We start from the raw sequence: 14,669 nt of genomic DNA on the forward strand, positions 1-14,669 counted from the left end.
GCGGCTTGTTGGCATTACGGTTCCAGCCTTGTTATTATGCGAGGTAACAGGCTATTATATAATTACATTGTTGTTTGCTTGCATTGCAGCCTTTTCAGGCTAAACAGGAGCAGCTTATAAAAGCAAACAATGCCATGAATAAACAGATTTTTACCAAAAAGTGCACCTGTACCTGGCAAACTGAACCTTATTACATATTCATAGGAGCTTTATTACAAGACCGCACTGACCCCTGTAGCTGCTCGTACTGTGAAGGCATTCACCCTCAACCATCACAACAAAGACATTGATGTCAGGTTGGGGTTAGTTAGCACCCGATGTTTGTTTAGTAAGCTTGCAGGGAAGTCTTTGCTGCCATAAAAAAAAGAGAAAGCGGGGTGTTGGGAATATGGGTCCCCAGGTTTAAATTTTGAAGATGATCTTCTCTACAATGCTTACAGGTGCAGAGGTAAGGGCCCATCTCCTGCCAAATATTACACCCCATCCCACCCCCTTCTAACTCACCCTGCACATCCTTTCATTTGTACATTAAAATATACTCTGGTGACTTTATTGGGTTCTTAATGGCTTTTGAGGGTTGTAGATTTGTTCAGCTAATCTGGTCCTGTCATGGCCCAAAAGAACCCCACACTGGTCTTGTTCATATACATTCAATTATTCTGGTCCTGCGATGCCCCCCTCCCCCCCCTTGGCCTCATTATTATACTTTTTTTTTCAAAGAAAGCAAAGCCTAATATAAATGTATGATTAAAAAACTAATATATAATCCTAACAGGGTCTAATTAAAAAGCAGTGAATATGACATTGGCTGAATCATTCCCTGGTGGAGATTCGTCTGTGTCTATATGTTTCAGTGGCATTAACTGATTCTTCACCAGTGAATGTCAGATTCACTGCTTTATATAAAAAAAAATAATTTTTAACAACAATTAACTAATAAACAGGCCAATAAGTGAAATAATATTTAACTTTAGCAAAATGTCCTCAATGTTGTAAGTGGTAATCACCCAGCTTATCCCTGGACTCCAGTAAGGGGAGACTTATATTGGTAAGGTCAAGGAAGAAGAAAAATGGAGACACGCTACACACATCTCTAGGTTTTTATATGATGTACAAGAGAAAGAAATAAAGTGCAGGGAGAACTAGAAGAACGGGGGACAGGGAATAATATTTGCCTAGAGATGGGCCCTCACTCACCTCTGCACCTATAGGCATTGTGGAGAAATTCATCTAAGTTTTTACGACTAGGATGCTAGTGGTTTAAATGACTCAAAGATGCATTGTAAAGCTTGCCAAACACATTGTAAACTGGATATACAATACAATCTGGTTGCAAATCCATTTCAGTTATATCCAGAAAGGCCCCTGCAGCATGAGTGGTTGGCAGAGTTATAGAATATTGTACAATCGGATTGGAACAAGCATGACCAGCTTTAAATCAATGGCACAATCCTCCACCTTCTCTTAAAGACCAATGCGATTCACAATTCGCTAGACTCAATATAAATGCCGACGGTTAAATCATTTAATACTACTACACATTGGCATCAATGACAGTCAATTGTTTATTATTGATTTGTTGTGACTGATAGAAATGAAAATTGATCACTTGATTATTATTCCATTATTCTCTCAGTTCATGCTCCAAAATTCAATCAGAAATCAATCGAGAAGTCTCAAATACCCATTGCAGTGTTCTCCCCAGCCTCTTTTAGCTGGGCGTACCACCCGGTACTTATCAGTAACCACCCGGGTGTTTTGGATGGTTACTGAATTCAGGGGCTGCCGAGTATTTCTTCCCACCCAGCTTAAAAAAAAATTCTGGGTTAAACACTGCATTACATTCTACAGAAATTTTCCAACCGGACTGATTGAGGCTCTTGGAAATATACACCCTAAAATCAAAATCGGTTATAGCCAAAAAAAAAAAATGCCGGATAGGCTTGTAAATGGCCAAAGCCTATCTTCTGTTCTAGCAAAACTGATTGTGGGACAATCTGTAACAAAGCCCTAAAAAGAAAAAAATAAATATATATAATACCAAAAAAATAATAAAAATCTTTCTATGCTCACTCTAAAAAGTTTTGGAAGAATTTTAGCCCATTGCCCCCCCTCTCCTCCAGAAAGAACACAAAACATAATTCAGCATCTGATAGACACGCAACAAACTAACATTTCATGGCAGATTTATATCTGTTTATTGGTGTGAGCGACAAATATGCATCCGATGGTTGTTTACAGACGTCACGGACCCCATGCATGCAGGCACCGTGCTCCACTGCACATATGTAAAACTATGCATGTGTCTGCTTGTGAATGTTTGATTTCCATCCCCATTGTTTACATGAATATACAGCTGTTCATCGCCAAGTGATAATTACATGGCTTACAGCAAACAAAGCGCAGGGTAGCGGAGAGGGCCGCAGGGCAGGAAGTGCAGGGATGGTGACACAGTCATGTTCTGGGACTGGAGAGGAATGATGGATAATGTATTAGTCTATAGATGAGCAGTGCGTGAGGACCACACATGGCTCAGATATATGTCTGCTCATAGAATATTGCAGAGGCCTGAAGATGGTTTACAAAGGCAGACCCGGATCTGAGGAAGGATATGAGGGGGTCTGGGCTGAAGAAAAAGGAAAGCGTGATCAAATCAGCCTACAATACCCCCGACAATAGGGAAGGCTCCTAGATTGTAAGCTAGTCTGTCATTTGCAACCCCTATTTAATGTACAGTGCTGTGTAATATGTTGGTGCTATAAATCCTGTATAATAATAATATAATAATTGAGACGATGTACAGGAGGGCATTTCCCCCCTGAGCCAGTCTTGTTTTAGATGTTGACATGGCGACCCCGATACTTCAAATATTGATGAGAGCTAAGCCAGCAATCAGCGACACATTTTGGGCATTGTATTAATACACAGTTTTTGCAGAACCGATTTCCCTCGCCACTCCGACGTGTCATGTGACCATATTTGTGAGCCTGAATTAATGCAATAATGCAAGAAGTAAAATGTGTCTCACCATGTGCTGTGGAGAACCTTTATCGTGTTAGGCTTAGTCTACACCAGGGGTCAGCAAACTTTTTTGGCTACTAGGCCATTTTAGGAGGTCATGAAGGCACACTAGGCCTGACTCTATCTCTCTTGCTGATGGCTCTGGTCCCCACCAGGAACGCCCCTGAAGAGAAATCACTTTCCGAAATGCTTACAGAGGGGAGGGAATGTCCCCTTACCCCGGCGGCGGAAGTGTTAACGCCAGCGGCAGTAAATAGGGAAGGGAGGCATAACAAGGAGGCTCAAGAGCCACATGTGGCTCCAGAGTGGCAGGTTGCTGACCCCTGCCGGCTGGGAATAGGCCGATCAACCAGGGGGGCGTTAGGCCACAACGGACTACTGTCTAGGCCCTATCTGGCCTAAAGGCCGGAGTTTGCCGACCCCTGGTCTACACAGAGGTTTTCCCCAGCGTTTTACCGGAGGCTTTAAAAGCCCATGTTTGGAATTCCCATGCATTCCAATGGGCTAATCTACACCAGGACGTGTCCTTGAGGCATGTTCATGAAAAATGCCCAAAAAACGTGTTTTCAATGGGGAGTTCCCCCGCATTTATAAGCACTTGAAACGTAAATGCGTTAAAACGTGGAAAAATGCGGCATAGACGTTTTTACAGCGTTTTATAGGCAAGCTTTAAAACGCTAAAAGTGTGAAAAAACCCATATAAAATGCAGTAGGAACGTTTACACACGTTTTTAAAAATGTCTGTGTAGAATCAACCTAATAAGGTATTACGGCACACGTTTTTTAGCCCCAAAATGGGCTACGAAGGGCTAGAAGGTTGGGATTGCCCCACACGGCAAAAGTTCCTAGTTTCCCCCTGCCTGAGAACCAGTCAAACTCAAACACTGAGTGTCAATGTTTATTAACGAAGGGGAGGAGGACATCTGTATAGTCAGAAATGGGTTTTCCGGGTTTTCCGATAAACAAGGATCAGAATTTATTTGTAATAAATCCCTCTGCACCCCATGAACCAGCGGCTCACATGAGTATGACTGTGTGCTCACACATCGTAATGAATAAATAAGGCGATTTCCCCTGCACTATGCTCCATTTTCAAATCAGCAGTTGGAATGAGATCAAACTAGTTGAAATACAATATGAATGGACGGTGGTGCAAACTGGCCCTACAGGAAACAACTTGGTTCATCTATCAAAAATATGACCATTCGTAAAGAGACACAATAGAAAGAAAAAGCTACAGGTGGCAATTCCAAATATGGGGACCAGTTACACGTAATTGCCCATTTGGAGTAATTATTGTACAACATTCATAGCTCTGAAAGTGGCAATTAGTTTTTTACAAGGAACACAAAGTATTGGTGATCAATTACCAGATCGCCATTTCTTTATAAATAGGTTCCAAAGATACTGACCCCAAAACCTCACCCCAAACCTTTACTATAGGTGAAATGTATCTGGTGCAGAAAAAACAAAACAAAATTATCATTGCGATAACTACTATTAAGATAACATAAGTGCGTGATTATACCATCACATCGTATACAGTATGTGCCACAACAACCAGAAAAAGTTGTTACATTAATAAATATCAAACTGTCCACCCCCAGTAAAATAATTTGTTTTAGAGCTACTCACAAAACACATAAAAACATAACTCAGACCCCAACCAGGAGCTCTACAATGGAACAGAATACCAGGCGGATCAGAATATGATTATCTCCTTTTCATTCATATGAATAGAAATGTTCTACTAAGCAAAATGTTCTTGTTCATGGATTCACAAGCTGATGCACACACCCAAGCTGCCGGCTCCTAAAGGACCCTTGAAATAATTTAGGACAAATAAATTTAATGCAAGGAAAATGTTGTAGAATTATATCATTATATAGAAATAATTAGCACTGCAATGGAGCACTGCAAGCTGCACTGAAAAACAGCAACCAGGCCGGGCTTTATTGAGGAAAGACAGTGATGTGATGCAATAAAACATAGTTACCTGCCTTACCTAGCTGCGCTGTACATTAAATAGGGGTTGCAAATGACAGAATAATACAGACAGTGACACAGGAGAAGAGGACCCTGGCCCGAAGAGCTAACACTCTAGAAGGTGGGGAAGCAACACACAATAGGATGGGAGATATGTAGTGGTGGGAAGCAGTGATGGTTTCAAAAGACAGAAGAAGATGGGTAGGCAAGTTTGAAAAAATGGGTTTTGATTGATCTTTTAAATGAGCAAGAAAGTAGGAGCAAGCCGGATAGGACGAGGAGACCATGCCAGAGAGTTGGGGCAGCTCTAGAGAAGTCTTGTATCCGTGCGTGTGATGAGGTTATGAGTGAGGAAGTCATTAGTAGGTCATTGGAGGAGCGGAGAGAGTGGCTAGGGGAATATTTTTCTATCAGGTCAGAAATGTAAGTGGGACAATACCTGTGTAGGGATTTGAAGGCAAAGCACGGGAGCTTGAATTTGATTCTAAGGCGAAATGGAAGCCAATGGAGAGAACTACAAAGAGATGCAGCGGAGGAGGAGCGGAGGGAAGGATGGATGAGTCTGGCTGCAACATTCATGATAGATTGTAGAGGAGAGAGTCAGGTTAGTGGAATACCAGAGAGGAGGAGGTTACAGTAGTCCAGACGGGAGATAAGAGCGTGTACAAGGAGTTTGGTGGTCTCAGGGGACAGGTAGGGGCGGATTTTGGAGATGTTGCGTAGGTGAAAGTGACAGGACCTGGAAATGTTCTGAATATGGTGGATAAATGTGAGGGCAGAATTGAAGGTGATGACAACGTGCCTGAGGGGAGGGCCGAATACCAGAAATTTTATCATCCTATCCCAGCTAATCAAAATGCCCAAGAGTCAGAACAGAGAAGAGAAGAAGGAAAAAGATGGCGTCCAGAATGGAGACAAAAGAGTGTATACAGGGTTTAGTTCCGCTAGAGAATATGGGGACAGCCTGGAGGGCGACACCACTGGTTTTGTTAAAGGACAACTAAGGTTTAATCAAAACAATAAAAATATTATTAGGCAATACAGGTTAATTAACATTTTAGTATTTGCAGTAAATGTTCTGTAAAAACATGCCAAAAACTTTTAACAAAAACTGCTTTCCTCACATCCTGTTCTCAGGTAGCAATGCTTCCTCCCTCCCTAAATAATCTGTTGGCACAGTTTGCGTCTGCTGAGTTTCCCAAGACGTGATAACATTATATAGTGCTATCTTCAACAAAGATTCACATCATTGTGTTTTCTCCCACTGTTGAGTGTATTGTGAAAGAATGTATCCCTAGAATCCCTTAAGATCTAAAGAATTGATAAAGATCATTGACTCGACATAGAAAAGAGGAGGCAAGTCTGAGGGGTGCCGGGGATGCGTTCTTCTTTACACAACAATGGGCAGAGAGGTGAATGGAGTGCTGGGATTTGTAGCTTGGAAAGCTACTTCTGCGCTTCTGCATACCAGGGAGAGAGGATTGATATCCCGGCCAACACACCAAGTGTTCAACCCAGAAAAATTTTCAACCTGGGTGGGAAGAAATTGTAGGCAGATGGTAGCCCCTGTATTGTAACCCAACTCTGTAGTAAACCACTCAAACACAGCTGGGTGGTTCCTAAAAAAGTGCCGGGTGGTGCACCCTGCTAAAAGGGGCTGGGGAGAACACCGACGCCCTATAGATTCCAAAAAACAAAGGGCAGATAGGAACTTATTAAAGTACAATGAACAAAGCCAAGCTATTGATTATTAGAGATATTGTGACCTTAGTTTCACTCATTATATATAGTGCTGGTGACGTTAACACTTACTATAGTTTCTGCTTGCTTTGGTTGGCATGCAGTTTATGAAAATCCTCTCCTCACAATGCTGTTCAGCAGTGGTCCCCAACCTGTGGGGAAATTTTGAGAAACTTTTGGTGGTCTGTGGCTCTGGCAAGTGCACCCCCAGTGTGGTCAGGAGAAGGACCCCACTTGGGAGGGCGCACCGGCCAGAGCCACGGACCATGTCTCTCGTATGCATCGCAGGTTCAGGGCAGTGGGTGGGTTGTGGCTCAGACCTGCGATAGTAGAATGGGCCGGTTTCGGCATCATGACGTCACTCTGGGGGAATTTTCTTCCCCTGTAGGTGAGACCTGGCTCCCCCTGCATTCGTGGTCTGTAGTCCAAAAAATTTAGTGGTCTGTGACGTCCAAAAGGTTGGGGACCACTGCTGTACAGGATCCCATAAAGCCTTGTTGTGGCCACCCCTGGGTGTACACTTCTGTGTTGGGCCTATAGAAGAATACATGGCTGGCACTAGGGATGGATGCCATGCATGCCTGGTCCATAGCTGGCGCTAGCAGTGATAGGACATGCAGTCTTGATGATGAAGGTTATGTGACAGTGCTCTACGCTCTACTAGAAGCAGCACTGAGCTATGCAGATGGAGCAGCCACTCGCAAAGGTAAGTTTATGTGCTCAGCACTACTTTTTTTAAAAATGGGTCATTTGAGTTTTTGAAACGTACAATGTAAAAAAAAGTAGCAATCAATACTACTTAATATAGCACACTGGTGTCACCACTTCTCCTGAACTAGGTCAGAGTTCTCCCCAGCCCCTTTTAGCTGGGCGCACCACCCGGCACTTTTCAGTAACCACCCGGCTGTTTTTAGGTGAAGACTTGGGTCACAGTACAGAAGCTGTACAGCTTCCTCCAACCCAGTTTAAAAAAATTCTAGGTTTGAGCATTGTGGGTGCAAGGACACGCCGATATGTAGAAACAGCATATGGTGACCTATCTCCCATTAACACCTATATATGCAGCAAACCCATTTACCTCCGTTTGATGCCTCCACTTCCCCCAGTGCTGCTGTGTAGGGGATAGCATGGAGCTAATATCAGGACACATTTAGGCGAATATGCTAGCTGTATGTAAAATTAAATTTATTTTTTCCACATGAAATACATACCCCCTTAGAATTCAACTTTAATAGAATACACCATAAATATGACAAGACCCAGATATGGTGACATACAGAATAATGCGAGCCTTGGCAGGGTCTGGCAGATAAGAGCAGAGCCGGTCGGCTGTATGGAATGGGTGATAACGCAGTGTAGGGATCGGAGGGAGGCGTAATGAACAGAAGTGCAGATACCACGGACAGATAGTGAACCCAGTGGTGTGTGAGCATTTTATAGACATATTAGTCATTGCTACAGGCAGAATGCGGCAGATAATGACACAAGGGGACGGTGCCGGAAAAACAGAAACATACCAACAAAACAACAACGAGACTGCAGCACACAGGGGTCACCAAACAAGGAACGTTTAAACTATTAAAACATCCATAAGCGGTGAGGAAATGATGATTTGTTAGAGGAAACCTGATCAGTAAAATCTCATGCAAGCTTTAACAAGTAATTTAAAGCTGAATTTTAATCTTCTTTTATTTTGCTGTCACTGGTATTAAATATAAGCAGTTTTCATGACATGGCTTGTTTTAGGCTTAGTGACACCATCACTAGGCCTTTGTGCTTCTCTATGAAATACAGGAAGATAATGGTTGGTGGGGTGGGACAGGAAGGTAGAGCAATGCCCACGTGTAATACTCAGCATCTTTGATTAGCAAAACTGAAATCTAATGAATAAAGAGGCGAGCAAGGGACAGTCAGGTCTAAATAATGCTGAATGGGCAGCATGGTGGCTCAGTGGTTAGCACTTTGGCCTTGGCAGCACTGGGTTTGAGGTTCGAATCATGACCAGGACATTATCTGCATGGAGTTTGCAGGTCTGGGTGGGTTTCCTCCCACATTCCAAAAACATGCAGTTAGGGTATTAAGCTACCCCCTAAAATTGTCCTTAGACTGTATTATTGAAATATGACTATGGTAGGGACATTAGATTGTGAGCTCCTTTGTGGGACAGCCACAGACATAACAATGGACTTTGTACAGCGCTGCGTAATATGTCGGCACTTTATAAATACTGTGTCATAATAATAACGTCCTCCATGTAGGAAATGAGACGGGCTCTGTATGACTTGCTGCAGGGTTTAATGCACAGTTCAGAATATGCAGTGCAATCAGACCAAGCAATTTTAGTGCATGAAAGAAGCCGGTACAACTGCGCAAGGCTGGAGAAGCTTTAAAGAGGTATTTTTATTATTTGCAAATCTGCAGCTTTTATTAAAATAATACCCCGTGATGATTCTTCTTTAAGCTTTTCCAGATGTAGAATGACAACGCATTGTCGCTGTTACCAATTGTGCTGCTAGGTTGTCACCTTGTCACATTGCCTTCCAATAGAGACTACAAGTTACAACGCACATGATAGGGACATGGCCCAGTGTTGTCACCTGTTCTTGGAAATACTACGCAGCCATCGGTGGAGTGCATGGAGGCAGAAGCTGGCCGATAGTGCGCGGATATATAATAAAAAGAAAAAAGGATAATCGTTAATAATACAATAATACTTTAGCAGTCACCAGGTGAGAGTTAACAGCTGCCAAAATCAAGAAGAGTAGGGTAAGGCACCCATCAGACAAAAATGAACACTTTTGTTTTGGCATTGGGAAGTTTTTAGGGAAATGAATGAGAGATCTGAATGCCGATAGCTGAGTATTATCTTCCGAGGCAATTAAACATAGATATATATTATGGATTGTCATAACCGGTAACATTGCATTCCCATAAGAACATTGAGTGACGAACTAGCTATTATGCAAACTGCACGCAAACAACCTCTGCGTGACAATGCTCACCTGTGATGGATGTGTGTGTGTAGACAAATATATAGATATATGGTATCCCCCTCCTATTGTATGATACTTCCCCCACCTCCTAGATTGTACAGCGCTGTGTAATATGTTGGCGCTATCCTATTTACTAATACATATTTACAGCAAGCATTTTTTATGTTCTGATTTCTTTATATTTTCCTATTTATGTATATATCTTATAGCACCCCTTGGATGGTCATTTGGCCATATTTTACCGTAGCTCCTATCCCCCCTCCTGCAAGCAAAATGATCTTCAGATGTCTCATCACTGTCACCCCCATTCACATATCCGCCTGTCTATAGCTACCCTTAGGGTCAACTATGACAGTGCTCAACCCAGAAAAAATTTTAAGCCGGGTGGGAAGAAATTGTAGGTGGGTGGCAGCCCCTGTATTGTGACCAAAAACCTTTAGTAACCACCCAAAAACAGCTGGGTGGGTGCTGAAAAGTGCCGGGTGGTGCACCCAGCTAAAAGGGCCTGGGGAGAACCCTGTATGAATATATATTTAGTACTTGGTAGCCGATGATCAGACCCTTGTTGACAGATGCCTGGGTTGCAATGCGTCCACATACTAAAAAACAAGGTAAATGACAACAAAGGGTAATTGGAATTGTTCTACGATGTTTAAAATCTCACGGCTCTCCATGCCTCCGGGTGACAGATGTAGTGGGTAAGGTTCGTGAAGTTATGAGACGTCACATAAAGTGACATTGAGCTGTGTGTGGAGGTTACGGCAAGGAGGAATGCAGCACAGTGAGTGAATGGATGAAGCAAAGGTGTGTGTATGTATATTATGGCATGGATGGATGGACGGATGTATAGATGGATGGATGAATAATGTATATACATACACACATAGTCACATCCTAGGACAATGAGCTCTGACACATATGCATGGCCATGTCACCGCTTTCTGTACAACTCTCAGCAATAACGAGCACTCATTATCGGTCTCTGGAGTAACCTTGAAGGGCTTCGTCTTTATGGATGGAGCTGTTTATGACAACCTTTATAAAAATGATAGGATGCAGAAAACAGTAACCGGATTTCACTATTTATAGATTAGGTGCTGCCAGAAATATACAAGATGGCAATGGATCGAGGTTCCAACCTTAGGTACAAATGCACAAATTAGATCAGAGCTCCTTGGCATAGTGGCTGGCACTTCTCTTGCTATGGAATGGGTACTTCCACCCTTACTTTGGCATTTTGGAACTGGACTTGAGACATCCCCTTTTAATTCCCATGGCAGACATCCAGCACTGGAAGTCGTTGTGATCTTTATTGGTTTCTCTCAGAAACATAAATTGTAAGTGCATGTGCATAATCAGATTGTACAATCTTTAATAGATTACAAAAACTGATGTAAGGCCTGTTTGAGTGGATAAAAAATCCAATGGCTTTTTAAAGTAAGCTCCTGCATACTGTGACGGATTTAGATAAAAATGAGTCCTGGACAAATATGAAGAATTCCAATTTCCTGCACAGCCTCCATTCTTTCAATTGGGGTCCCGGGCTACCCTAACACTGGGCTTGCTCAGAGATCATACAATTTAATTACATTGTTTGTGGCTAACTAAAGGTCTCAATGCGTTGGATGCTGAAGAGCATTTTTTGGGCAGCTACAGAATCCAATTGGCAACTGTGGTCAAAACCTTACAGATTTTGTTTTGATCACCATCACCCTCCCAAGCTGCAGCATGGGATCTGAGCCATTTGGCTTAATAGGCACAATAAGAATAGGGATCACAGCTGCTGAAAATGGTATCAGATGGCTGTAGTATAAACAGGCCCTTGGGCAATTTAACAGTTTTTGGATGAACCAGAACCTTTTTTTTTTAAATACTTCTGTATTGTATATAGGACTTTTTAGACCTGCGTCTTTAATGAATAAAAATATTCTTATTATTAAAAACATTTTATCGTATGCACATTATTTAAAACTCCAACATCACAGTTACGATAATAATAACAAACATTAATATATTCTTCACCTATTGTGAGGTCATTAACTGACACTTCCACATCATTTCAGTACATGTTAGTGTACAGTGCTGCGTAATATGTTGGCGCTATATAAATTCTGTTTAATAATAGGTAATAATAAATACATATAATTTCTTCCAAAATATTAATATGACCTCAAATATATATCTCGTATATATATATATATATATATATATATATATATATATACGCGTTTCATGGATAACAACCGCTTTATCAGGAGTTTAATGGTTTAATGGCTGGGACAAATAAACAGCAAAATGAAAGCTCCTCAAATTGGATGAACCCACACCAGGCCCAAACTCATGTTTGGGCACATTTATACTGGACAAACATTTGAATATTTGGGCTGATTTTTACACGGCACATGGCTATTGGCAGAGTAGGGCATATTACAATTGCCGAAATGTCAAAAAAAGTTGCACGACTTTTGGAACCCAACTGGAAACCCAACCAAACAATCCCCATCTCCAGCCGGTGTAATGGTATCTTTAATTACATGACAGTGGTCTGCTCCTAGCAGGTAATGTACATTGTAGATGGAGGCTGTATATTATCAGAGATGGTGGATGAGTAGAGAGCTGGCATCAAAGGGATCATAGCGATTATAAGAACAGAAGAGTATTCTGCATCACTGCATGTAAGGATAGGTTCTGTAAGCAAGGGGTGCAGCGGGGTCACCACTGAGATGTATTGGCTGCTGCTGGAGCAGGGACTATAGATGCTAAGCACAGGAACAATGGGGAAGATAACAGCAATCTATTGACAGGTTAAAGGAAGATAAATCACTGATGAGTTAGAGAATGGTAGGAAACAATTCAGAGATGTTGTGCCTTGTAATTATGATTGTACAGCGGGTGGGGGTTGGTGGCTTTGTAAAGGATTTATAGGTCTATACAATAATTGCTCTATAGTAAGAGTATTGTGGATCAGCAGTGGTAAAGGCTTACTCCAATTCTGGAGTGGTGCAGAACTCTTGCAATGTACTTTACATTTAGCAAACCTTGCAGTTGCTTTTATAAGTGCAGCAACAACGTGCAGAAGACATACAGAGAGGAAGAGAGTCTTATTGTGCAACTATGCTTTTGCTTAGTCCCAGTTAAGAAGCACAGAAGTTACAATATGAAACAGCTTGCAATTCTGTGTGTGAAAAGTACATTGTAAACCTCATTTTTAAAGTCATTTCAAGAAACCTTTTTCTAGTGAGTAGGTGGGCTCATCACGTACAATGCTGTCGCAATGGAACAAAGGAGCATGTAAGCCATATAAACCAGTCATTCTCAACCAGGGTTCCTATAAAGGTTTTCATTTGGTGACGCCTGCATAGTTCTGGAAACAATACTACTTGGTAGGGCCAGTTGCATGACACTAATGGTCTTTTGTCTACAAGGGTGGTCTTCTGGCCAACACTGTAAAGAGAGAATTCTTCCTGCTTGAAAAAAGACATAGGTCCATCAAGTTCAACCACTACGAAAATAAACATAACCCAGATATAAAACCCGATAGACATAGTTGATCCAACAGGGAAAAAAAAACCCTTCCTGACTCCATGAGACAATCGGATGTTCCTATGAACAAGAGTCTCTGTTATCTTAGTTCTGAAACCAACGCCACTTGGTAAAGCCAGCTGTATGATGCTTTTTGGTTTTCAATAAGGGTCGTATTCTAGCCAACACGGCAAGGGTAAGGACCTTTTCCCCAATAATTTGTTTTAGCAGAAGTTCTTTAAGCCCTAAAATTATATCAAGGGTTCCTCAGGGTTAAAAAGTTTGAGAAAGGCCAATATGGGGTCAGTTGTGATTGTTTTTGTCATGTAACTATCGTTATGCATTTTAAAAGCACATGAATAAATGACATTTCCTATCTTAGAAATTGGTTGGCAGCATGTGTGGGATGAAAGAAGAATAGCAGAGAACCGAGATTTTCTACAGAAGTTCTTTGGAGCCAAGGGGGACCTGCAGGTCAGCACCGAGAGGCAATAGCTTTCCAGTAAAATACTGAGAGCAGCTGGGACAGCAAGAACATACCGAAGGATAATACGCAGCTAATGAGAGTTTAGGTGGAACACAGTGGCTCCTGCAGGCTTTTGCTGCTTCTAGGTGAGTTAGAGGACAAAGGTAGCAGCGTGCGGGGTGTAATGATTTGTAATTATGTATGGATGGGGGAATTTAGTGTAAATCAAGAGAGCATACAATAGCTATATACAAATAAGAGGGGCGCTGTGCGGTCAAGAGCAAAGATTGGGGTCACTGGTCAAGGTCTGGAGCTGCTGCAGGATTAATGGATGCCGTGTGCACAGCAATAGAAGAACAGGATCAGTGATAGGGACTTATTGCAGAACATAGTTTGGAGCGGTGACTGACAGATGCAGGAATATATAGAATGAGTCGGAGTGACAGTGGAAGCAGGAACAGGAATAGAAAGGGAAAATAACCAATAACAAAGGGTAAATAATGAGAATACTATACAAGAAATGTACACACATAGGAAGGGTTGCTGAGTATTGGAATTGTGATGCACTTACAGAGAAAGAAGGGATCAGGAGTCTAAATACCATGCAACCTATAATAAAAAGCATGTTGTTGGGGTACTTTGTACATGAACTGGGTGGTAAACAACACATTTAGGGGCACAATCAGGAATTTATAAACAATGACTTTTAATAAAAAGGGTGTATAAGGGATGCTTAGTCCAAGAATCAGATTGAGGAGGGCACAATCAGGGGTATACAAACACAGAACTTTAATAAGAGTTTATGGGGGTACTTAGTGCAGTACAGGAGCTGTACAATACTAATAAGAACCAATAATAACAACAACTAATAACAACAATATTATTAACCAATAATAACAACTAATAATAATACTAATAATAATAACCAATAATAACAATAA

General features: G+C 41.7%; 1 protein-coding gene across 2 annotated transcripts in view; it reads right to left on the reverse strand.

The window, feature by feature from the left end:
• Nucleotides 1–14,669, reverse strand: part of LOC140343191 (regulator of G-protein signaling 3-like) — a 67,407-nt gene that overhangs the window by 51,269 nt on the left and 1,469 nt on the right. Inside the window, exon 1 of one of the 2 annotated variants that reach the window (XM_072429739.1) lies at nt 9,187–9,793. The exons of the other annotated variant lie outside the window; for it this stretch is intronic. The gene's annotated coding sequence lies outside the window, so the exon portion shown is untranslated. Of the gene's footprint in view, nt 1–9,186; nt 9,794–14,669 lie in introns of those variants that run through there. 2 annotated transcript variants of the gene reach the window in all.

Source organism: Pyxicephalus adspersus, chromosome Z (genome assembly GCF_032062135.1).
Source record: "Pyxicephalus adspersus chromosome Z, UCB_Pads_2.0, whole genome shotgun sequence".
NCBI lineage: Eukaryota > Metazoa > Chordata > Amphibia > Anura > Pyxicephalidae > Pyxicephalus > Pyxicephalus adspersus.